Source organism: Hordeum vulgare, chromosome 2H (genome assembly GCF_904849725.1).
Source record: "Hordeum vulgare subsp. vulgare chromosome 2H, MorexV3_pseudomolecules_assembly, whole genome shotgun sequence".
Lineage (NCBI taxonomy): Eukaryota > Viridiplantae > Streptophyta > Magnoliopsida > Poales > Poaceae > Hordeum > Hordeum vulgare.
This window is the reverse complement of record NC_058519.1, coordinates 68118161-68130321: the sequence shown is the minus strand read 5'-3', so window position 1 is coordinate 68130321 and position 12161 is coordinate 68118161. Positions and strand designations below refer to the sequence as shown.

Genomic DNA, 12161 nt, shown 5'->3' with positions numbered 1-12161 from the left:
ATAGTAGAACCCGCAACCCCGTACAACTATGGTGAGGGTGTTGTAACTATGTCCACTCGGTGGATGCTGGGTCGAAAAAAATGGTCTACTAAAATTGCAAAAAATTGTTACCCCATATACCATGATCAGTTTGAGCTTCTTAACGACTCACTAATAACATGGAACCTGTGGACTAAGGCGCACATTGATATGGTATTTGGTTCGCAACACATGCGAGTGGAATGCGTGAGAGATAGTGCCTTTTGGATGACTCGCTGCAATTTACTCTATCTATGGTTTGTGAAACCGTATAATCCTGACCGTGTCATGAGACAGTTCGGTCTATATCAAGATATTCCACCACCGGTTCCAAGATGTATCGACGAAGAAACTCATAAGTAAGTGAGATGTGACCTAGCTAAATAGATATTCCATCAACTATTCTTGAATTTTTTTTTTGTTATCTATAATTACAGGATGAGCAATATGGGCAGATCTGGTGTGGACTGGAATGCAGAAAACATTGAATGGATAAATCAGTGGAATAATGAAGCTCTACAAAATATAGTGCCTCAGCAACGGTAATTTTACTAATGTTAATTTAATTATGTGCTTATAAAATACAGAATGTGATGTCAATTTAGTAATGTTAATTTATTTATGCAGAACGTACGATGCAACTACGACAGAAGCGTACTATAATTGGTATCGCATGAGCACGCGTACTAGACTGACGAGTGAACCACCTACGATGCCAACACATCCAACGCATATGGAACAGTTGGAGAGACGGATGGACACATCATCAGCTTACTATCGTGACTCCGCGGTAATAATCAACATCTTGCTATTCAGGTCCATCATTTCATGAACAATTTAACCAACGAACAACGATTTTTTTCAGATTGATATTTGCACCCAAGTACAAGCGATGGTGAAGGAATGCGAGCCCAGGGAAATGATCCTAAAGACAGGTCGTGGTTTAAAAAAATTCGCGAATTCGTGAGCACAAGGTTTACGGGATGCGGTACAGAGAACGACGTTGTCACTGCAGCGTACAACATTCCGGAACCGAGGTCAGCTAGACCGAGTGGGGCGCCGTCGTCGTCCATGCGGTGGGGAGAGGGTCGTAATACTATGCCGACACTTCCACGACATGACTCGTCTCTACCAATACATGGGCAGACATCACAGGTAAATGCTCCAGATGTAGGTTCGACACCCGAACAGACTCATTTCGTGGAGCAGGATGCATATACAGCATATGGCGCACACATTCAAGGATCTCAGCCATATCTGCCCACACGAGGGATCAGGATGCCCGAGGAGAATCGTTGGGCTGAGACAAGCGAGGGAGCACAAAGCTACAACAGCGGTCAGGTATGTACAATTATAATAAGCAATTACATAACTTCTATTTACACAGGATTTATTTTAAAAACATTTTTTCGTGGAGCAGGAAATTAATGATCCATCATGGGGAGATGAACATACCCAGCGTGGCGTACAGAAAGAAATACTCACAGAAACCCATGATACTCAATGCACGCTCCCAGGAATGATAAATGATTTTTTCGGGCAGGACGTTATTGGTCGATCTTACATCAATTCTGAGTCACAACCATTCACCTATAATTTAGAATCATCATCTCAATATGGATTTCAGACTCCACCACCTATGCATGAGTCGCAGACACAGGAACACGAGGGACAGTACGGTCGTGGTCTTCGTGAACACAGACCCCCTAATCGATTGTCACCCTCCGGTCGTCGGGCAAGGCCAGCTGGTCGTCGTCACATAGGGTGATTCGTCTATGTATGTGTGCGAACAATTGCATCTCTCTATGTCAGTTTCAAACTTTCAGATGTACGTACAAGACATCTATGTAGTTTCATGAAATAAAAGTTCGCGATATATTTGAAGTTGCTTCCATAAAATAAGATACATAAAATAAGATTCATAAAATAACATACATAAAATAACATACATAAAATAAAATACATTAAGATGTAGAGTTCATAAAAAAAACTACGTAAAGTCGTCGTCATCCTTCGACGATGCAGAGCTCTCGCCCTTTGACGAAGCGCTACTCTTGGCCTTCGATGATGATGCGCTCTTGGCCTTCGTCGATGACGCGCTTTTGGTACTCGGCATGAAGATATCGTCTTCGTCCTCACTATCGTCAATCCATAAGAAGGGATGTTTTACTCCACCTCCACCGCGTATGTGTTGGCCTTTCTTCTTCCATCTTTCATTCAACCGCAGAAGTTCTTTCCGAATCTCCTCATATGTCCTTGCAGGCCACCCCTTCCTAGCTAATGCGTGGGCAACCTCATTCAGTAGCGTGTCACTACTGATGAGTTCGTCCCATGAAACTATTCTATTATCTATCTTGAAATTGCTAGCTAAGCGCAGAAGACACTCGGACATACCACTATGAAAACTACGATCGAAAGGATAATGAGACATTTTCAGCACACTCCTTACCCACCTTGGTCTGGAGGGGGTTTTATAGGTGCAGCAGAGCGAGACGAATAACTAATGGCGGGAAAACGAGGAGGGAAAGCAAGGCGGGAAAGCGAGGGCGGGAAAGCAAGGGCGGGAAAGCGAGGCAGGAACAAAATGGCGGCAAAGCTATACGCGGGATAAAATGGCGGGAAAGCGAGGCGGGAAATAAATGGCGGGATAAAATGAACATACACGTAGCTGAAATTAAGATACTCATTGCGGAAATTAAGATACACATTACTGAAAATAAGATACAATTTACCGAAATTAAGATACAACTTGCAGAAATTAAGATACAACTAACACAACTTAACATACAATAAAATAAATCTACTGAGTCCAACGTGGATATTTTCCTTTTCCATCACCAGCTTCTTCTGCTGCCTTGGCGGCACGAGCCCTTTCTCTCTTTCTCTCCCTCTCAGCTTCACAGGCCTGTTCCCGCTGTCTGTAAACCTCCTCCAGCCGAAGTTTCTCTTCTTGATTTTTCCTTATCATCTCATCAAGAAAAGCCCTCTGCTCCACACAGTAATCTTCCCACTCTTTCTTCTGCTCTGCTTTCTCCTCTGCTTCAGCCTTCTCACGACGCTCTTCCAAGTCCAAGCTAGCCCATGCACGGCGACCTCTTTCACGAATCTCGGTCACCGCCCAGTCCGGCATTTCCGTGTCAATCCAACGATAGTACATGCAGAGAGGAGGAGGAGACTAAAGGATGGATCAGATTCAAGTAAACAATAAAATCAAATAACAATAATCTGGATGACTTGAGCATACCGGAGGCCTGACGTACGCAGAAATAGATTCGGGTGGATCAGATTCATAATTGGCGCACATGAAAAACTTCATGCCCAACCAATCTGAAAAATTCGTCACCTCCTTCACCTTGCAGACATCTCCGCACCAACATCGAACTGCTTCCACCCCCCGAGGCAAGCTTGCACTCTGCATTTTCCTAGGCCTAATGCTCTGATCCGAACAAGGCAAACTCATACTGACTATGGAGGTGCAGGTGTTTTGAAGTCTGTCTGATGGTGAAGAGAGTTTCACTCCCTGCCTCCTTTTATAGGCTCTGTCGGATGTCTACGCGGGAAAAAAGGGCGCGAAAACGAGAAACTGCAGCGAGAAAATTTGGCGGGAAAATAACGCGGGAAAATTAGGCGGGAAACTATTGCACTGCTCGTCCGTCGTTATCGCGTGTACATTCTAAAATAAGTCCATATACATCCATATGTAGTCTTGTAGTACGAACTCTTAAAAGACTCTTGTAGTTACTTTTGTATAAATGATATTTTTTTTCAAACCATGAAAGAGAATTGTGTGTGATCATTATAGAAGATAAAGAAGAAACAAGTACAAAGCTCTAAGCGTCATACAAAAAAAAACCAACTTTACTAAGAGCATCATTATAGAATCATGAAAGAGAATTGTGTGTGATTATACGAACAAGGATTCAAAATCATTTACTTTCATGTAAATGATAGTTGCATTTTAAGTATTAAGATTACATATTATGGCGAACAACGAGAGCATCATCACCAAGTGATTAGTTAGTAATGTTTTCTACTTTATTCCATGGCAGTGTCACTGCTGCGATAGCAATCAAACATTCACACCCAAAATATTTGATCGAGAGCTAAAACATACTTTCTCTATAAATAAATATAAGAAACGCTATTGTAAACAATGTCGACCTAGAGATAAAAGCCCCACGAAACCACCGTAACGAGCAGTGTCGACCAGGACACAAAGAGTCCCTCTGAAATCGCCGCGGTGAACAATGCTGACCCGAAGATGAGAGCCCCGTGAAACCACGAAAAAAACCGCCCGCCTTCACCAGCGTGCATATCTTGGTTTGGTTCGAGGGATGGGGGATAACCACGGCCCAACAAAATATCCGTAGTATATGCCTCCCATGCACTTAGCCATCCGTGCAACTTGCACAATATTTTTGTTCAAAAGGATTGCATGGTACGAACCGGAGCAAAGGAGTAAATTTCGCACTGTTTCGTCGGTGAAGAGCGGGAAAAATTCCCACTGCTCCGGCCGGCCGCGCGGGAAAAATTCGAGCGGGAAAGGAGCCTGGGAATCAGCGCAATCAGCAACAGTGCCGGCGCGCGGAAAAAGTGCACCTGGCCGCCTGCTCCCGAGGCGGCAGGGCCCACCCGGCCTTGTCCGTTACGGACAGGAGTGGGCGGGAACGGGATCTCGCGCTGGCCGCCAGGGGGGGTGGTGGCAGGCCCCCCGGCCGCCTCGTGCGGTGGCGGCAGGTGCCACGTGCCGCCTGGCGCGCCTGCCGTCACCCGGGGTGGGGGTCTTTTTTGACGTTTGCACTCGCATGTGGTCTCTTTTGACAATCCCACTCGACAGGGGGTCCTTTTGGACAAAAATCCGAGCATGATGGGTTATGACACATACAAATAAAATTCATGCCATCAAGTATGTTTTTTTTTCCTTGCGCGATTATTCGAATCTGAATGGAATCTGTTGATGCTGTAACACGTGCTATTTTGAACTTTTAATTAGGTTCAGCCTGTATTCAAATACCAGCCGAAAATTCATAGGTCTTTGTTCAGTTATGGTGGGTTTGAATCCCCTACAATCTAAAATCCTCTCCAATCCCCTTGGAAGGCAGATTAACCGAACAAGGCCTACAGAATATAGTTCTGGAATGTTTACATTTGCGAGGAGTGACAAAAAATGTGCTATACCGGGCAAACTGAGGAGTGCCTTAATTTGAAACAGAACCATGACGAATAATATCATTGATTAATTATAAAGTGTACACCTATAAAATTTTCAGTAAATTAAATGTAATGAGAAAGAAGAGTTACACAAAACCTTATTTAGGCAAAATGATAAATAAATAAATAAATAACAAGAATGGGAAGTCCATACAAAAACGAGGAGGTAGCTTGTTCGGTCTAATCAGTTTCCATCGTGAGGAGGCAAGACTAGTAGTAGTTGATGGAGTGGCACTTGTGTTTGATCTCTCCATTCTTGCTAGTGTTACGTCGATGTTGCCCATCTTCACCATGGCTTGCCGGAAGTTTTCCATATTTTGTTTCACGAATTCAAAAAATATTCGCTTTCCATATTTTTGTTCATAGATTGAAACAATTATCACCTTTATCAATTTTTTAACATATTCAAAAAATATTTGTGAATTTAAAAATGATTTCCTTTATAAAACAATAGTTCAGATATTCAAAAACCCAATGATAAAAACTGTTCAAGATTTGGACGCACAATTTAGAAGATAAAACATTTTTAAAATACGGATCTACGAAAAAAGGAAAAGCTTCCAAGTTGTGACAAATGACACACATGCAATGTGCCATTTATCATAACTAGGAAAGATGAGAGTGATTTTTGAAAGGTGTACTCCTTAATTAATAATTTCGTATCCGAGCCGATACGTGACTGACTTTGGTTTCTCAGAGTGGGTTGGCCGACTGACTTTTCCTATTTTGTTTCTTTAGCCTAGGAGGATACGCTTAGGTAGCTGGAACGTAGGGTCCTTGACGGGTAAGTTACGGGAGCTAGTTGATACGGCAGTGAGGAGGCGTGTTGATGTCCTATGTGTCCAAGAGACCAAATGGAAGGGACAAAAGGCGAAGGAGCTGGAGGATACCGGCTTCAAGTTGTGGTACACGGGGACAACTTCAAACAAGAATGGAGTAGGCATCTTGGTCAACAAGAGCCTTAGGGATGGAGTTGTGGACGTTAAGAGGTAAGGGGACCGGATGATCCTTGTCAAGCTAGTAGTTGGGGACTTAGTCCTCAATGTTATCAGCGCGTATGCCCCGCAAGTAGGCCACAATGAGAGCACCAAGAGGGAGTTCTGGGAAGGCCTGGAGGACTTGGTTAGGAGTGTACCTATTGGTGAGAAGCTCTTCATAGGAGGAGACCTCAATGGCCATGTGGGTACATCTAACACAGGTTTTGAAAGGGTGCATGGGGGCTTTGGCTATGGCATCAGGAACCAAGAAGGAGAAGATGCCTTGAGGTTCGCTCTAGCCTACGACATGGTTGTAGCTAACACCCTCTTTAGGAATAGAGAATCCCATCTAGTGACGTTCAGTAGTGGTCTACACTCTAGCCAGATTGATTTTGTCCTCTCTAGAAGAGAAGACAGACGCGCTTGCATTGATTGTAAAGCGATACCTGGAGAGAGTGTTGTCCCTCAACATAAGCTTGTGGTTGCTGACTTCCGCTTTAGGATTCGTGTCCAACGGGATAAGCGCGCCAAAGTCGCTAGAACAAAGTGGTGGAAGCTCAAGGGGGAGGCATCCCAGGCTTTCAGGGAGAGGGTCATTAAGGAGGGCCCTTGGGAGGAAGGAGGCGATGCAAACTTGATGTGGACGAGTATGGCGACCTTCTTGCGGAAGGTCGCTGTAGAGGAGTTTGGGGTGACCAAGGGAAGTAGAAGGGAAGCTAAGGACACCTGGTGGTGGAACGATGAGGTCCAGAAGGTTATTAGGGAGAAGAAGGACTGTTTCAGATGCCTATATCTGGACATGAGTGCAGCTAACATGGAGAAGTATAAGGTGGCGAAGAAGGCTGCAAAGCGGGTGGTGAGTGAAGCGAGAGGTCGGGCGTATGAGGACCTCTACCAACATTTAAACACTAAGGAAGGCGAAAGGGACATCTATAAGATGGCCAAGATTAGGGAGAGGAAGACGAGTGATGTCGGCGAAGTCAAATGCATCAAGGACGGAGATGGTCAGCTTCTTGTGAAGGATGAGGCGATCAAGCGTAGATGGCGGGAGTACTTTGACAACCTTTACAATGGAGAGGTTGACAGCTCTACCATTGAGCTAGACGACTCCTTTGATGATACCAGCATGTGCTTTGTGCGACGTATCCAGGTGTGTGAGGTTAAGGAGGCATTAAAAAGGATGAAAGTAGGGAAGGCGATGGGTCCTGATGGTATCCCCATCGAGGTGTGGAGAGGCCTTGGAGACATAGCGATAGTATGGCTAACAAAGCTTTTCAACCTCATTTTTCGGTCAAACAAGATGCCCGAAGAATGGAGGCGGAGTATTTTAGTACCAATCTTTAAGAACAAGGGGGATGTTCAAAGTTGTACTAATTACCGCGAAATCAAGCTGATGAGCCATACTATGAAGCTATGGGAGAGAGTCATTGAACATCGCTTAAGAAGGTTGACAAGCGTGACCAAAAACCAATATGGTTTCATGCGTGGGAGGTCTACCATGGAAGCCATCTTCTTGGTACGACAGCTGATGGAGAGATACAGGGAGCAAAAGAAGGACCTTCATATGGTGTTCATTGATTTGGAGAAGGCCTATGATAAGATACCTCGGAATTTCATGTGGTGAGCCTTGGAGAAACACAAAGTCCCAATAAAGTACATTACCTGTTGGGGAACGTCGCATGGGAAACAAAAATTTTCCTACGCGCACGAAGACCTATCATGGTGATGTCCATCTACGAGAGGGGATGAGTGATCTACATACCCTTGTAGATCGTACAGCAGAAGCGTTAGTGAACGCGGTTGATGTAGTGGAACGTCCTCACGTCCCTCGATCCGCCCCGCGAACAATCCCGCGATCAGTCCCACGATCTAGTACCGAACGGACGGCACCTCCGCGTTCAGCACACGTACAGCTCGACGATGATCTCGGCCTTCTTGATCCAGCAAGAGAGACGGAGAGGTAGAAGAGTTCTCCGGCAGCGTGACGGCGCTCCGGAGGTTGGTGATGACCTTGTCTCAGCAGGGCTCCGCCCGAGCTCCGCAGAAACGCGATCTAGAGGAAAAACCGTGGAGGTATGTGGTCGGGCTGCCGTGGAAAAGTCGTCTCAAATCAGCCCTAAAACCTTCGTATATATAGGTGGGAGGGAGGGGAGGAGGCAGCCTCAAAACCTAAAGGTTTGGCCGAAATTGGAGGTGGAGGAGTCCTACTCCAATCCTACTTGGAGTAGGATTCCACCTTCCCACTTGGAAACTCTTTCCACCTTGTGTTTTTTCCTTCTCAAACCTTATGGGCCTTAGTGGGAACTTATTCCAGCCCATTAGGGGCTGGTTTATCTCTTCCCATAGCCCATGAGACCCCTTGGGGCGTGACACCCCTCCCGATGGTCCCCGGCACCCCTCCCGGCACTCCCGGTACACTACCGATGAGCCCGAAACTTTTCCGGTAATGCACGAAAACCTTCCGGTAACCAAATGAGGTCATCCTATATATCAATCTTCGTTTCCGGACCATTCCAGAAACCCTCGTGACGTCCGTGATCTCATCCGGGACTCCGAACAACATTCGGTAACCAACCATATAACTCAAATACGCATAAAACAACGTCGAACCTTAAGTGTGCAGACCCTGCGGGTTCGAGAACTATGTAGACATGACCCGAGAGACTCCTCGGTCAATATACAATAGCGGGACCTGGATGCCCATATTGGATCCTACATATTCTACGAAGATCTTATTGTTTGAACCTCAGTGCCAAGGATTCATATAATCCCGTATGTCATTCCCTTTGTCCTTCGGTATGTTACTTGCCCGAGATTCGATCGTTAGTATCCGCATACCTATTTCAATCTCGTTTACCGGCAAGTCTCTTTACTCGTTCCGTAATACAAGATCCCGCAACTTACATTAAGTTACATTGCTTGCAAGGCTTGTGTGTGATGTTGTATTACCGAGTGGGCCCCGAGATACCTCTCCGTCACACGGAGTGACAAATCCCAGTCTCGATCTATACTAACTCAACGAACACCTTCGGAGATACCTGTAGAGCATCTTTATAGTCACCCAGTTACGTTGCGACGTTTGATACACACAAAGCATTCCTCCGGTGTCCGTGAGTTATATGATCTCATGGTCATAGGAACAAATACTTGACACGCAGAAAACAGTAGCAACAAAATGACACGATCAACATGCTACGTCTATTAGTTTGTCTTCTTTTAAAGATCCATTTTTACTCAATAGTCCTATGACCATCAAGTAGTTCTACCAAAGTCTACACTTTGTTTTCACACATGGATCCTCTCTCGGATTTCATGGCTTCCAGCCATTTGTGAGAATCTGGGCCCACCATCGCTTTCTCCATAACTCGTAGGTTCACTGTTGCTCAACAACATGACCTCCAAGACAGGGTTACCGTACTACTCTGCAGCAGTACGCGACCTTGTCGACCTACGAGGTTTGTAGTAACTTGATTCGAAGCTCAATGATCATCATCATCAGCTTCCACTTCAATTGGTGTAGGCGCCACATGAACAACTTCCTGCGCCCTGCTACACATTGGTTGAAGTGATGGTTCAATAACCTCATGAAGTTCTACTACCCTCCCACTCAATTCTGTCGAGAGAAACCTTTCCTCGAGAAAGGATCCGTTTCTAGAAACAAACACTTTGCTTTCGGATCTGAGATAGGAGATGTACCCAACTGTTTTGGATATCCTATGAAGATGCATTTATCCGCTTTGGGTTCGAGCTTATCAGACTGAAACTTTTTCACATAAGTGTCGAAACCCCAAACTTTCAAGAAACGATAGTTTAGATTTCTCTAAACCTCAGTCTATACTGTGTCATCTCAACGGAAATACGCGGTGCCCTATTTAAAGTGAGTGCGGTTCTCTCTAATGCATAACCCATAAACGATAGTGGTAATTCGATAAGAGACATCATAGTATGCACCATACCAGATAGTGCGTGGCTATGACGTTCAGACACATCATCACACTATGATGTTCCAGGTGGCATGAACTGCGAAACAATTTCCACATTGTCTTAACTGTGTACCAAAACTCGTAACTCAGATATTCATTTCCATGATCATATCGTAGACAGTTTATCCTCTTGTTACGACGAACTTCACTCTGAAACGGAATTGAACTTTTCAACATTTTAGACTTGTGATTCATTAAGTAAATACTCCTGTATCTACTCAAATCTCAGTGAAGTAAGAACATAATGATATCCACTGCGTGCCTCAGCACCCATTGGACTGCATACATCAAAATGTATCACTTCCAACAAGTTACTATCTTATTTCATCTCAATGAAAACAAGGCCTTGCTCATGTGGTATGATTCGCATGTCACTAGTGATTCGAAATCAGGTGAGTACAAAGATCCATCAGCATGGAGCCTCTTCATGCAATTTATACTAACATGACTCAAGCGGCAGTGCCACAAGTAAGTGGTACTATCATCATCAACTCGTATCTTTTGGCACCAATATCATGAACATGTGTAACACTGCGATCGAGATTCAATAAACCATTGAAGGTGATTATTCAAGAAAATAGAGTAACCATTATTCTCTTTAAATGAATAATCTTATTGCAATAAACACGATCCAATCATGTTCATGCTTAACGCAAGCACCAAATAACAATTATTTAGGTTTAACACCAATCCCGATGGTAGAGGGAGCGTGCGACGTTTGATCATATCAATCTTGGAAACACTTCCAACACGTATCGTCACCTTGCCTTTAGCTAGTCTCCGTTTATGCCGTAGCTTTCATTTCGCGTCACCAATCACTTAGCAACCGAACCGGTATCCAATACCCTCGTGCTACTAGGAGTACTAGTAAAGTACACATCAACATCATGTATATCAAATACACTTCTTTCGACTTTCGCCAGCCTTCTTATCTACCAAGTATCTTGAGTTGCTCCGCCTCAGTGATTGTTCCCCTCATTACAGAAGCACTTAGTCTCGGGTTTGGGTTTAATCTTGGGTCTCTTCATTAGTGCAGCAACTGTTTTGCCATTTGACGAAGTATCCCTTCTAGTCCTTGCCTTTCTTGAAACTTAGTGGTTTTACAAACCATCAACTATTGATGCTCCTTCTTGATTTCTACTTTCGCAGTGTCAAACATCGCGAATCGCTCAAGGATCATTGTATGTATCCTTGCTATGTTATAGTTCATCACGAAGCTCTCACAGCTTGGTGGCAGTGACTTTGGAGAACTATCACTATCTCATCTGGAAGATTAACTCCCACTTGATTCAAGCGATTGTCGTACTCAGACAATCTGAGCACATGCTCAACGATTGAGCCTTTTCTCCTGTGCTTTGTGGACAAAGAATCTTGTCGGAGGTCTCGTACCTCTTAACAAGGGCACAAGCATGAAATCACAATTTCATCTCTTTAGAACATCACTTATGTTCCGTGACGTTTTACAACGTTTTCGGCGCCTTGCTTCTAAGCCATTAAGTATTTTGTACTGAACTATCGTTAGTCATCAGAAACGTGTATGTCGGATGTTCACAGCATCCACAGACGATGCTCGAGGTGCAGCACACCGAGTGGTGCATTAAGGACATAAGCCTTCTGTGCAGCAACGAAGACAATCCTCAGTTTTACAGACTCAGTCTGCAAAGTTTGCTACTATCAACTTTCAACTAAATTTTCTCTAGGAACATATAAAACAGTAGAGCTATAGCGCAAGCTACATCGTAATTCGCAAAGACCATTAGACTATGTTCATGACAATTAGTTCAATTAATCACATTACTTAAGAACTCCCACTCAAAAAGTACATCTCTCTAGTCATTTGAGTGGTACATGATCCAAATCCACTATCTCAAGTCCGATCATCACGTGAGTCGAGAATAGTTTCAGTGGTAAGCATCTCTATGCTAATCATATCAACTATACGATTCATGCTCGACCTTTCGGTCTCATGTGT

At 44.3% G+C, this 12161-nt stretch overlaps 1 long non-coding RNA gene across 1 annotated transcript; it reads left to right on the top strand.

Annotated features, from left to right (window-relative positions):
• The first annotated feature begins 287 nt into the window (after positions 1-287).
• Positions 288-757, top strand: LOC123429595. Its single transcript, XR_006622710.1, has 3 exons — positions 288-377; positions 456-560; positions 646-757. It is a non-coding gene; the product is annotated as an uncharacterized LOC123429595 (long non-coding RNA).
• The last annotated feature ends 11404 nt before the right edge of the window (positions 758-12161 follow it).